Raw genomic sequence first — 13,565 nt, 5'->3', positions numbered from 1 at the left:
CCATTAGCAAGATTAACCAAGAAAAGAAGAGAGAAGATCCAAATAAGCTCAATTAGAAATGAAACGTGAGATATTACAACCAATATCACAGAAATAAAAAAGATCATTCAAAACTACTATGAACATTGTTATGCACACCAACTAGAAAACCTAGAAGCGATAGATAAATTCCGGGAAATATACAACCTTCCTATCAACCAAGAAGAAATGGAAACTCTGAACCAACCAATAACAATAGCAAGATTGAAATACTAATTTAAAAAATTGCCAATAAAAACAGTCCAGGACCAGATGAATTCACAGCTGAATTCTATCAGACATTCAAAGAAGAATGGGTATAATTCTACTGAAACTATTTCAAAAGATAGAGAAAGAGGGAATCCTTCCTAAATGATTCTATGAAGCCATTATCACCCTAATACCAAAACCAGGAAAGGACATAACAAAAAGAGAAAATTACAGACCAACATCCCTGATGAACATAGATGCAAAAATCCTCAACAAAATACTAGCTAACTGAATTGAACAGCATATCAAAAAGATAATCCACCATAATCAAGTAGAATTCATACCAGGGATGCAGAGTTGGTTTGACATACACAAGTCAATAAATGTGATTCATCACACAAACAGAATTAAAAATAAAAATCATATGATCATCGCAATAGATGCACAGAAGCATTTGACAAAATCCAGTATTGCTTTATGATTAAAACTCTCAGCAAAATCAGCGTAGGAGGGACATACCTTAAAGTAATAAACGACATCTATGACAAACCCACAACCAACATTACACTGAATGGGGAAAAGTTGAAAGCATTCCCCCTGAGAACTGGAACAAGACAAGGATGCCCACTTTCACCACTTCCATTCAAAATAATACTGGAAGTCCTAGCCAGAACAAGCAGACAAGAGAAGAAATAAGTAGCATCTAAATTGGTAAACAGGAAGTAAAAACTGTCACTGTTCACCAATGATATGATTGTATACCTCAAAAACCCTAAAAACTCATCCAAAAAGCTCCTAGATCTGATAAATGAATTCAGTAAAGTTTCAGGATACAAAATCAATGTACACAAATTAGTAGCACTGCTGTACATCAACAGCAACTAAGCTGAGAATCAAATAAAGTACTTAACCCCTTTTACAACAGCTGCAATAGAATAAAATAAAATACTTGGGAATATACCTAACCAAACAAGTGAAAGATCTCTACAAGGAAAACTACAAAACACTGCTAAAAGAAGTCATACATGACCCAAACAAATAGAAACACAACCTATGCTCATGGATGGGTAAAATCAATGTTGTGAAAATGACCATACTGCCAAAAGCAATCTATAAATTCAATGCAATTCCTATCAAAATACCATTATCATTATTCACAGAACTAGAAAAAACAATCCTGAAATTCATGTGGAACCAAAAAAGGGCCAGCACAGCTAAAGAAAGACTAAGCAAAAAGAACATATCTGGAGGCATCACATTACCCAACCTCAAACTTTACTACAAGGCTATAGTTACCAAAACAGCATGGTACTGGTATAAAAACAGGGATGTAGACCAATGGAACAGAATAGAGAACCCACAAATCAAGTCAAATACTTACAGCCAACTGGTATTTGACAAATAAAACAAAAACATAAAGTGGGGAAAGGACACCCTATTCAACAAACGGTGCTTGGATAATTGGCAAGCCACAGGTAGAAGAATGAAGTTGGATCTTCATCTCTCACCTTACACAAAAATCAACTCAAGATAGAGGAAAGACATAAATCTAAGACCTGAAACCATAAAAATTCTAGAAGATAACATCAGAAAAACTCTTGTAGACATTGGCTTAGGCAAAGAGTTCATGACAAAGAACCAAAAAGCAAATGCAACAAAAACAAAGATAAATAGATGGAACCTAATTAAACTAAAAAGCCTCTGCACAGCAAAAGAAATAATCAGCAGATTAACAGACAACCCATACAGTGGTAGAAAATCTTTGCAAACTATGCATCTGACAAAGAGCTAACATCCAGAATCTATAAGGAACTCAAACAAATCAGCAAGAAAAAAAAAATAATTTCATCAAAAACTGGGCTAAGGATATGAATAGAAAATTCTCAAAAGAAGATATGCAAATGGCCAATAAACATATGAAAAAAATGCTCAACATCACTAATTATCAGGGAAATGCAAATCAAAACCACGATGTGATACCATCTTACTCCTGCAAGAACGGCCATATTAAAGAATCAAAAAAGAATAGATGTTGGCGTGGATATGGCGAAAAGGAAACACTTATATTGCTGGTGGGACTGTAAACAAGTACAACTACCATGGACAATAGTGTGGAGATTCCTTAAATAACTAAAAGTAGATCCATCATTCGATCTAGGAATCCCACTACTGGCTATCTACCCAGAGGAAAAGAATTCACTATATGAAAAAGATGCTTGCACAAGCATGTTTATAGCAACACAATTGCAAAAATATGGAGCCAGCCCAAATGCCCATCAATCAACATGTGGATAAAGAAAATGTGTGGTATATACATACCATGGAATACTACTCAGTCATTAAAAGGAACAAAATAATGGCATTCACAGCAACCTGGATGGAGTTGGAGACCATTATTTCAAGTGAAGCAACTCAGGAATGGAAAACCAAATATCATATTTTCTCACTTATAAGTGGGATATAAGCCATGGGGATGCAAAGGTGTAAGAATCATATAACGACCTCTGAAACCTTGGGGGGAAGATTGGGATGGAGGTTGAAGAATAAGAGACTACACATTGGGCACAATGTACACTGCTCAGGTGATGGATGCACCAAAATCTCAGAAATCGCCACTAAAGAACTTACCCGTGTAACCAAACACCCCCTGTTCTCCAAAAATTATTGAAATAATAATAAAAACAAATAAATTTAACGTATGTTCTGGAATAATCAGTGCATGTACATTCAAAAGATACCAAAGGTTATACAAGCAGGGAAAAAAGCAAACATTTTTTTCCTTCTCCTTTCTCCAGCCATCCCAATAGTCCCTGGAGGTAACTCTTGTCCCTACTTTCTCACATAGTCTTTCTTCATGTGGTCTATGTGATTAATAACATACATGTATTCTTTTGTTTGATTTTTCCCATAATTAAATGGCAGCACACTCAATATGCTGTTCTATAAGATGCTTTTTTCACTTGACAAAACATCTTAGATGTTGTGTTGTATTTCTATCCGTCTATTTACTCTTTTTAATCGTTCCAGAGGGCCCTATTGTAGGGATACACTGTATTCTCTATTGATGGACATTTAAATTGTTTCCCCTTTTTTTTGCTAGTTCAGTGGTGCAGTGAATATCCTTGTACACATATGAGTTGCTTTGCATATGTGCTAACATGTTTGTAGGATAAATTTCCTAGGAGCCAAACTGCCACATCAAAGTCGATGCACATTTTAAATGTTGATAGCTATTGCCCAATTGCTCTTTACAGAGCCTTTCCCAGTTTACACTTCCACCAGCCTCACCTTATTTAAATTCTCTGCAGAGCAATTACCACTTTCCAATATTGTCTGTTCATTGCTTTTCTCCCCCAGGGTGGAAACCATTTCATTGCTGCTGGGCTCCTGGGGCCTAGATCATTGTCTGGTAAGCTCTCAATAAATAGGCTTGGAATAAATGAACAGACAATTGAAAATGGACACAGTAAAAAGAACAAGAAGCTTGGCATCCAAGTGACATCAGGTTCAAATCCTGGGTCTGTCATAACTGTTTGGCCTTGGGGCAAATTATTTCACCATTCTGAGCCCCATTTCCTCATCTGGTAAACAGCGATAATAATAACCCCTACTTTGAAGACTTAGTCTCAGTACCAAATAGGATCATAGCTGTGACAAGTGTTTTGTGACCACAGACAGCTCCAGCTCTGTGCAGTTACTAGGATCCTGGGCTGATGAGAAACCATCTCCAGCTAAGAGGTAAATCCTAAATCAATGCACCATTTAAACTTAGTGACCACGCATGTTGAACACCATAAACTTCCAATGAAACCTGTAGAAAGCACAAGGATAATTTGGTAGGGCTTCTACTGGCTCGTTCTTATTGAATAGAAGGTCGATTTGCCAGCAAATACTCCCTACAGAGAAGCAGATGTCTGGAGCCCCAGGCTTAAGGTCTACCAAAGAAATCAGGGCACGCTAATTTTTCTAGAAGATTAAAAATAATGTCCATTTAAAGATACTGCTGATGCCTGGGGTGAGGTGGGACAGGAGTGAAAGAGTATGTTCTAGCAAGGGTCAGGGGAGACACCTTTTCTCAGGGGTGTAAGGGTTAGTTCCCAAACATGGAGGACTTCCCCATAGAGTGAGCAAATAAAAGATTTAACAGCTCCTACGGGAACTAGCCAGAACCAATTACAATTAGGACTAGCCTGGCTTAGCATTAAAAGTCTGGTAGAAAACTGCATGCTGAGAAATGGAGTGTCTTATTGGGGAGAAGGGCTGGCTGGTTTCCAGAAATCACCAGGCGTAAGGCCACCCTGATGTCTCTGTTTTAGATTGTGATTGACCACTGAGTAGCTGCCCAAATTGAGACGCTCTGCTCAGCCCCCAGCCTGACAGACCAATTGGCCCACACTGCCCCGGAGGCTGCTGGGCAGGAGCTGGTGATTGACAGAGAACTCATTATTGAAGGACAGAGCCTCTGAGCATGCTGGGAATCTGAACTGACAGAGCCCAAGGGCCTGGGAATCGGATCACTGGGAAGAGACAGCCCAAGTGTTGTGTGTCCTGGATGTACAGAGGAAAATAAAGTTTCAGAAATTGCTCGGCACTAAAAGAGAGCTCTGGTACTGAAAGCCATCTCTGATCCACTCTCCACGTGGCTTTGGACATGCAGTTGAACTCTGTGAGCCTCAGTTTTGTCACCTCCAAAATAGAGATGAGAATAAATCTTTTTCGTGGAGTAAGAAATAAGGATGCTGTAACTATGACATTGATGATCATCATTATAACACCTAGCAGCTATTTCACATCCTCCAGATGTCAGAGACCATTTGAAGAGTGTTAAAAATGGGCCAGGCACAGTGGCTCACACCTGTAATCCCAGTGTTTTGGGAGGTCCAGGCGGGAGGGTCGCTTGAGCCAAGGAGTTTGAGAATAGCCTGGGCAACATAGTGATAACCCTCCATCACTACAAAAAAATAAGAAGGGTGTGGTGGAGCACACCTGTAGTCCCAGCTACAAGGGAGGCTGAAGTGGGAAGATCGCTTGAGCCCAGGAGTTCAAGGTTGCATGAAGGAGTTCAAGGTTGCCATGATCACACCACTGCACTCCAGCCTGGGCAACAGAGCAAGATCCTCTCTCATATAAAATAAAATAAAAATAATATTAAAAATGCATTAAATATGTGATCTTCACAACAAGGCCTATGCCGTTATTCTCATTTTATAGATGAGGAAAGGAAAGAATAGAGATAAGATGTTGCCCTAGGTTAGATAGCTAGAAGCTGGCAACGTTTGAATTTGAAGCTGAACATTCTGGCTCTGAAGCCCATTCTGTTAAACATGTGCTCGCCAACCTGGATAAGAAGCACAAAAAGGAGAAGGGCCCCTGCAGCACCTGGCAGAAAGGGGTGTTCAACAACAATACTTTCTCCTTTCTCCCGCCCCTCACGCCCACCTAGGAGCATTCTAGACTATCTCTAACTTAAAAATCTGATGTGTGCCAACCCCATAGCTGGCGAGGAACAAAGTCTTCCATAATCCTCTATAGGAATTTTTAGAAGCTCAAATACTATAAATAGTCCAGTTCCCAAAAGACCGAGTCCTTTTGTCCAAGATGTATAAAAACCTCCTGCTGTCATTAACCTCGAAAGACAAGAATGATCTGAGTAAGCTGAACCTGGGGAAAAGCGGTCTCCAGGTAGAGGAACCAGCGGGATGAGCTTTGAGGGCTGAGCATTCGAGGCGCAGATGAATAGCATGGCCTCACCAGGGGAAGCCGCAATGCCAGGGGCTGGGGAAGGTTAGCAGGGGGAAGGTGGGGAACATGGCAATTCAGAAAGATCGTAATGGATCATGACTGTTACGCCAAAGACTTTAGAATTTAGGGCATCCCAGAGGCTTACTTGTGCAATGAATCTGTCCTTTACACGTCTGTCTTCCCACCTCAGTGTCACATAGGGAACTCACACTCCATCTACTAGGTAGAATGGAGCCCATTACATATTGTATTACTTTCTTGTTGCTATTTTAACAGATTTTCACAAACTTTGCAGCTTAAAACAACATAAATTGAATATCTTATAGTTCTGAAGGTCAGAAAGTCCAAAATGGACTTAGGGGGCTATAATCAAGGTATCAACAATACAGGGTTCCTTCTGGGGCTCTAGGACAGGACATGTTCCTTGCTTCTGCCAGCTTCCAGAGGCCGCTTGAATTTCCTGGCTTGTGGCTGCATCACTCCTAACACTGTTTTATCACATCCCCACCGATGCTGCCACTCCAGCCTTCCTCTTGTAGAGACCACTGTGATTACACTGGGCTCACTCAAATAATCTAGGATAATTCCTCCGTCTCAAGATTCTTAACTTAATCACGTCAGCAAAGTCCCTTTGCCATGTGAAATAACATATTTAGAGGTTCCCAGAATTAGGACATGGACATCTTTGTGGGGGACATTATTCGGTCTACTACATCTCTATTCGACAATGTTAACCTCAACAAAGTAATCTAATATCCTTGTGCTTCAGTTTCCTCATCTGTGCAGTGGATTAAATAATACCATTTACTCCACAAAGTGGTTCTGAAAAGTAAACGGGTTAATATTCATAAAGCACTGGGCCCTGGGCTGGCACTGCCCAGCTGCCAAGCACAATGTGATGGGGCATCCAAGAGGGAGAGTGACCCCACCCTCCCCTTCCTTCTCCCAAACTCCACTGGATGTAACGAGGATGCCAAGACCCCACACCTGGCCCCATTGTTCTTTGGAGTATCCCGCTCTTCCTGCTGCCCCAGTGCTTCGCACCCGATGCTGATGACCCCGTGAGCCTCACCTCCTGCCTCAGCCCCCACCAGGCCTCCAGTGTTGGGTAAGTCACCTATGTATTCCTAATACACTGTGCTGTTTCCCTCTGATGCGGCTCTTCCACGACGTTCCCTGGGAGTCCACCATCCCAGGGCTGCCTTTCACCCCTGGCTGACCCCCAGTTTACTTTCAGAAGGAGCTCAGCTATTTCATCTTTGTAGCAAGCTTCTTCAGCACCCACGGGCTGGTGCAAGAACCCTTCTTGGTTCCCAAGGCTGTCCGCCCTCGCTCATACTATGTCACATTTTGCATGACATTGTAGATAGCTGTCACCTTTGCTGCTCCCTCTAAGGCCTCTGAACTCCTCAGGGGAGGACTTTCCTTTTCCAACTTCTAGAGGCCACCCACATCAGCCTGCATTAGGCCCCAGAATCAGCCCTCAGCCAGCAACAGACAGAGGAAGTGAGGGATAAATATCCGAGCTTCCTTGCCCCTCAGTGGAGACAACTTTGCATCACATTCTATGTAATCTCTCAGAGCCCCCAGTGGACTAAGCTCAGCTGCCCACAGTAGTACCTGGCTTCATAACACACCCTTAAGTGACCCTCTTTCCCTCACCACCTCCCCACATCCTTATGATACAGGAGTTAAGAAGAAATTACTTAGGCAGATAGTAAGGGCATGGGAGTCCTCGGTAATGCTATTCTTTTTAATGAAAAGCAGCCCCAAACCATTTTCTAACAAAGAGCAGCCTGCAAACTGGGAGCTTGAACGGGTGAATGCCAGCAGGAACTAAGGACTAGATATTTTCAAGACGGTGGCTCCATCTTCCCTTCTCTGCCAGCCACGTGTATTGCAAGGAGCAGATAAGCTGGCACGGATCAACTGGAAAGCCCATTTGCATAAGAAGATCAGGGTGGGCGACCAGCCTTCTCTGTGTGCTATGTAAACGTTATACCTGATCTAGCTAATCTGTGAGCCCCACGTAAATCAGACACCACGTCCTCAAAGTGAACTATAAAACTCAGCGCATTTGCCACCAGCTGGTCCTTTACGTTGGGAGACCCCTTCCTCTATAGAGAAAGCTATTTCTCTTTCTCTTCTCTTCTCTTCTACCTATTAAACCTCCACTCCTAAACTCCTCATGTGTATCCATGCCCTAAATTTTCCTGGCGCATGACAATGAACCCCAGCTTATATACCCCAGACAATGTAGCCCCTTCACTTACAGGACTAGTGTTTCCTGGGATGATTTTTTAAACAGAAAACTTGCACTGAATTATCATCTCAGGGTGTTAGGGGACCCAAACCAAGACAAAGAAAGAAAATGTATTTGGGATGACTAATTTAATGTTAAAGCATAGAACTGGTGCAAGAGGAACTGAGGAAATGAGGAAGTCTCTGAGAATCCTTGAAACTTTCAGAGTAAGGGAGAAGTCTGGGTTTTTACCTCTACATGGGATAATTGTTTAAATACTAAATGATGGCCAGGTGTGGTGGCCAAAGTGCTCCCAGCACTTTGGGAGGCTGAGGCAGGAGAATCGGTTGAGCCCAGGAGACCAGCCTGGGCAACATTGTGAGACCTCATCTCTACAAAACATTTTAAAACATTATCCAGGAATGGTAGTGTGTGCCTGTAGTCCCAGCTACTCAGGAGGCTAAGGTGGGAAGATTGCTTGAGCCCAGGAGGTAGAGGCTGCAGTGAGCTGTGATCACACCACTGCATTCCAGCAACAGAGTGAGACCCTGTCTCAAAGAAAAAACAAATAAATAAATAAATATTAAATGATGACTCCACGCAGCCAGAAGGTTCGAATCCACACCAACAGAGGGCACAAAAGATGTGCTCATTTCTTGTATCCTCCACAAGGCCCAGCCAGGAGCTGAGCTCACACAGTCGTCCCCTTAGAGACCCTCTCTTCTCTGGGCTTGTTTTGATCCTTTGTTGCAGAGCATATTCTTGTGCAGTCAACTGTGCACCCAGAACAGGGGGCCAGGCAGGGGGCCTTATTTACCCCCATGCGTGGCATGATGGCCGGTGCAAAAATCACTCACCTCAGCTGGATGATTTACAATTTGGTGACATCCCTCCCACCCTCAACATGTCCAGAGAGCTAAAAGAAGTTACCATTAAACAGATTGCAGTAGAAGGGCAGTGCATCTCCAGGGCCTCGCACAGCACATTGCATACATTTGAGAAAGGAGGGAAGATTGGTTCTAAGGCCACCCAGGGAACTTCTCTTGGTGCTTCCCTGTGGAGCCCTATGGCCTGCCCTGGGCTCCCCCAGCCTTGAGAGATAGTTATTGTCTAAGCAGAAGCTGTAAAGCTATCTGTGTTCCCCAGAGCTCCCCTACCCCACTCTGTGGCTCGGAGTCCTGCAGTAAAGATCCTGGATGCGATAGGTGGTTTCAGTGAGGCCTCTTCTCACCATCCACCAGCTGGGCATAGCAGGCCATTGTCACCTGGGACCTCAATCAGTGTTCTCACAGACCCAGGATAGCCAGCAGAGCACGTGGTCTCACTTAAGCCCCTGTTATGAGTCTTGCATGTGACACTCCTAGGATCCCGCCTGGTGATAGTTGGCATTACTGGGGTCTCTCAGGCCACAACTTTGGGGCTCAGAAAGGCTCTGTACCTCTCCCCTGGCTCCTCGCCCTGCAGTGGGGCTCTTCCCACCACATCTAAGGGAAAGGAAAGAGGGAACAAGCCACCAAGAGGCAGCTCCTTGGTTGCACATAATGAGAACATTCTAGAACTTGAATTCACACTTCACTGAACCCCCAGTGCTCCTTTGGGGCACCCACCCAACTGGCCATAGGTTTGGAAAGAGACACCACTCTTCGTCTGGGCAGCTGAGGTCCTGCGCTTTTCAAGGTTTAGCAACTTGAGGGAGGCGACCTGCAATTTGCAGAGGCTGCTGACAAGCCTGCAGAGTGGACCGCAACTGTGAAAATGCTCTGGCCACAAATGCAGGAGTCAGTATCCAGCAATGACAACAAATCCCCCCTGGGGGCCCTCCACCTCCAAACATCAAATAGCATAATGGCCTTGCTGCTAAGCCCATCAGTGTCCAAAGAGGCTCAATGCAATCCATTCTACCCATGCTGTTCATTGGAAATGTGGATGCAGACATAGACAAGGAATGTGGAGGTTTTGTGAAAGCTGCCTCACCAAGCTATGCGTGGTAAAGGCTCTTTCAAACAGCCTTCCTCCACAGCAGGAATGTCCTGGCCCATCTAAGCTGTTTTTTGTTTGTTTGTTTGTTTCTTTGTTTGTTTTAATAGTATCAGGCTTAATTTTAAAAACAGAAATATCAATTAATCTATTTGTAATTAATTTTTAAAACAAATACATATTTTAAACAGATATACATGGTGCATGGTTGAAGCCCCGGCATTCAGGCGTTTCAACATGTCTATGAAAAGAGTCAAACTGAAATATTTGAAGAGATTTCTTCTGAGCCAAATATGAGTGACTATGGCCCGTGACACAGCCCCAGGAGATCCTGGGAACGTGGGCCCAAGGTGGTCAGGCGACAGCTTGGTTTTATACATGCTGGGGAGACATCAAACAATATATGTAAGATGCACACTGGTTTGGTCTGGAAAGGCAGGACAACTTGAAGAGGGTGGGTCAACTGGCTGAAAGGGTTAAGTTATTATCTAAAGACCTGGAATCCATAAAGGGAGAGTCTGGGTTAAGTAAGGGATTGTGGAGTCCAAGGTTCTTATTTTGCAGATGAAACCCCCAGGTAGCAGGGTACAGAGAGAACAGATGGTAAATGTTTCTCATCAGATTTTAAAAGGTGCCAGACTCAGTTAATTCTCTCCTGGATAAGCGAAAAGACCTGGAAACAGAAGGAGATTCTCCATAGAATGTAGATTTTCTCCTCACGGGACAGTTTCACAGACCATTTCAAAATACGCGAAAAAGGCCAAGCGCGGTGGCTAACACTTGTAATCCCAGCACTTTGGGAGGCTGAGGCTGAAGTATCTCATGAACGCAGGAGTTCGAGACCAGCCTGGCCAACATGGCAAAACCTCTTCTCTACTAAAAATACAAAAATTAGCCAGGCGTGGTGGTGCACGCCTCTGATCCCTGCTACCTGGAAGACTGAGGCAGGAGAATCACTTGAACGTGGGAGGCAGAGGTTGCAGTGAGCCAAAATCCTGCCACTCCACTACAGCCTGCACGAAGCAAGAATCTATCAAAAAAAAAAAAAAGCCAAAGAAATCTATTTTGTGGGAAAATGCTTCAATTTCTTTCAGGGCCTGCTATTTCTCATGTGATACTATATTAGAGTTAGGTTGGAATTTGGTGTCTTATTGCTACCAAAGATTCTGTTTTGTCATTCTAAAGATCTTTGTTTTCATGCTAATGCTGGTCAGTTGTGCCTGAATTCCAAAGGGATGAGGGTATCATGAGGTATGTCTGACCTTCCCTTCCCATTATGGCTTGAACTAGATTTTCGGGTTTCCTTTGGAATGCTTTTGGCCAAGATGAAGGTCCAGCAGTTGTTGACTGGGAGGCTTAGAATTTTATTTTTGGTTTACAGGTGGTCGGAAGAGCTCTGGCAGGAGCCCGAAGGTCAAAGGTCAGGACCGGTCCTGGGAGGAGGTGTGCGTGGGTTGGTCTTGATCTCATCCACGCAGGTGTGAAGTCCTGGCTTGTTAGGAGTGTCACGCAGGGGTAAAGACGGTGGCATGCCTGCCTAAGGCTACATCCGGGTCAACCGATGACTCAAGCAGCCCGGAAGAGTAGACAGACTTGATCTATCAAAGAAGTCTTCACCTGTTTCCACAGGTTCTGAAGCTCTGGCCCTTGCCAACCTCTCCTTCCAAGGAGTCCTTGCACACCCTAGCACCAGCCTTATGGGATTAGTAGCATTCCTGTCTCGTAGCTACTAAGCTCCACTGTGTGCCAGGCTGGCTATACCCATGCTTTCCAGCCCCACAACCACTCTAGGAGATGGATTTAAATAACCTCTTTGTGCATATAAGCTAACTGCAGTCAAGAGACGTAAAGTGACTTGCCCAGGGTCACACAGATGAAAAATTTCTGGGCCAGAATTGGGATGCAAGTTTATCTGACATCAACCCAGCCTCATGCAGTGCATTACAGAGTCCAGAAGGCTGCAAATTTGCTTGGAGGTGGATCAGGCAGAAGCCTGACGGCTGCCCATGTAACCTGAGGCCATCTGTCCTGGAGAGCCAGCTCCTCACCTCTGTTGTCAATGGGCTCGGCCAAGGTCAGCTGCTCCCAGCATCTGCTGGCTGGGGCTTCAATCAGCTATTGAGTGATGGCATTGAGGCACCTCTTTGGGTCTGTCATTCTAAAGAAGCCCAGGTCTCATTTTGGCAGGTAGACTATGAAAGATATAGAGGGATCTCTGAGCACACCAGGGTTTTTCACCCTTTGTGATGCTGCACATGTTTCTCTGTGTGCATGTGTCCCAGTGAAGCCAAAGTGTCTTCCAGTATCTGCTCTGACATGACCTCTGCTGGTCCAGTATCTCCTTCTTCCAGCCCTGCCACCTCCTCTATGCAAGGGCAATGCCTTGTTCTCATGCTTCATCTTTGCTGCATCACATTGTGTTGTGATTTTGTTGGTTGTGCTTCCATCTTCCTAGCCAGTCACAAGCTGGTTGAGGACATGGGGAATTGTTTCTTCTGGCTCATGCATCTCGCCACCTGCTGGGACTCACTGGCATTTGACACATAGTAACAGCTCAGGACATGGAATTAGCTCAATCTGGTGTGACTTGATTGGAAAGGGATGTGGGCAGAAGCCCTGGATCCTGACTTGACAAAAACATCGGACTTCATGTGCTCCTGCACAGATATCAGCTGTTCCTGTATAGGAGGAAGAGAGGGAGGAAGGGAAGGAGAGGGAGAGGTGATCAGGAGAAAAACCTTTCTCCCTTTCACTGAACAAAAGCCCCTGCTTTAATCTGATTGGAACAACTTGAGCGAATCACTGTGGTCAGTGGTGAGTCAGTGAATTGACTGGCTTGCGCCTAGGGTGCTAAACCAATCTGTCTTGGTGGGTAGGCCTGTGCACACCTGTTCCAAAACCTGGGGAAGCTGCCCTAACACCAACCTCTCCCCAGCTGCGAAGTCAGAAATGATTTGTGGCCACTGGCACTTCACATCTCCCTGAAATATTTTATCAACAACACAGACTCAGTTTACATGGTTAGTTGCAGCTTCACAGGAATCCCTTGCACCTCAGAGAGAAGTGTTGGTTACCCAGGCCCCCTGCCCATGCCTGGGTGCTCCTGAGAGGCCCAGCACACGAGGCTGGCACAGCAATCAGGGCCTTGAGGTCCCACAGCTCCCATGGAGAGCATTCACCCAGAAAACAGTGTCCCTCGGGTCCCATTTGTGGAGACTCCAATGTGCGTGAGTCCTGGTACCCCCTGGAGATGTCTCATGGCCGGGGAAAGAGGCTGACATATTGTTTTTCAGAAAGCGACATTTAGCAGAGACTTAACAAACAAGCCCCAGTCTCCAGAGAAATGGTCTCCCTGGGCCGTTACCCTCAGACCCAG

At 44.5% G+C, this 13,565-nt stretch overlaps 1 long non-coding RNA gene across 1 annotated transcript; it reads left to right on the top strand.

The window, feature by feature from the left end:
- The first annotated feature begins 3,583 nt into the window (after positions 1 to 3,583).
- LOC129486400 (uncharacterized) lies at positions 3,584 to 5,382 on the top strand. Its single transcript, XR_008658957.1, has 3 exons — positions 3,584 to 3,637; positions 3,821 to 3,966; positions 4,545 to 5,382. It is a non-coding gene; the product is annotated as an uncharacterized lncRNA (long non-coding RNA).
- The last annotated feature ends 8,183 nt before the right edge of the window (positions 5,383 to 13,565 follow it).

This window comes from Symphalangus syndactylus, chromosome 7, assembly GCF_028878055.3.
Source record: "Symphalangus syndactylus isolate Jambi chromosome 7, NHGRI_mSymSyn1-v2.1_pri, whole genome shotgun sequence".
Classification (NCBI taxonomy): Eukaryota; Metazoa; Chordata; class Mammalia; order Primates; family Hylobatidae; genus Symphalangus; species Symphalangus syndactylus.
The sequence above is the reverse complement of the archived record's forward strand: the minus strand, read 5'-3'. Positions and strand labels throughout refer to the sequence as shown.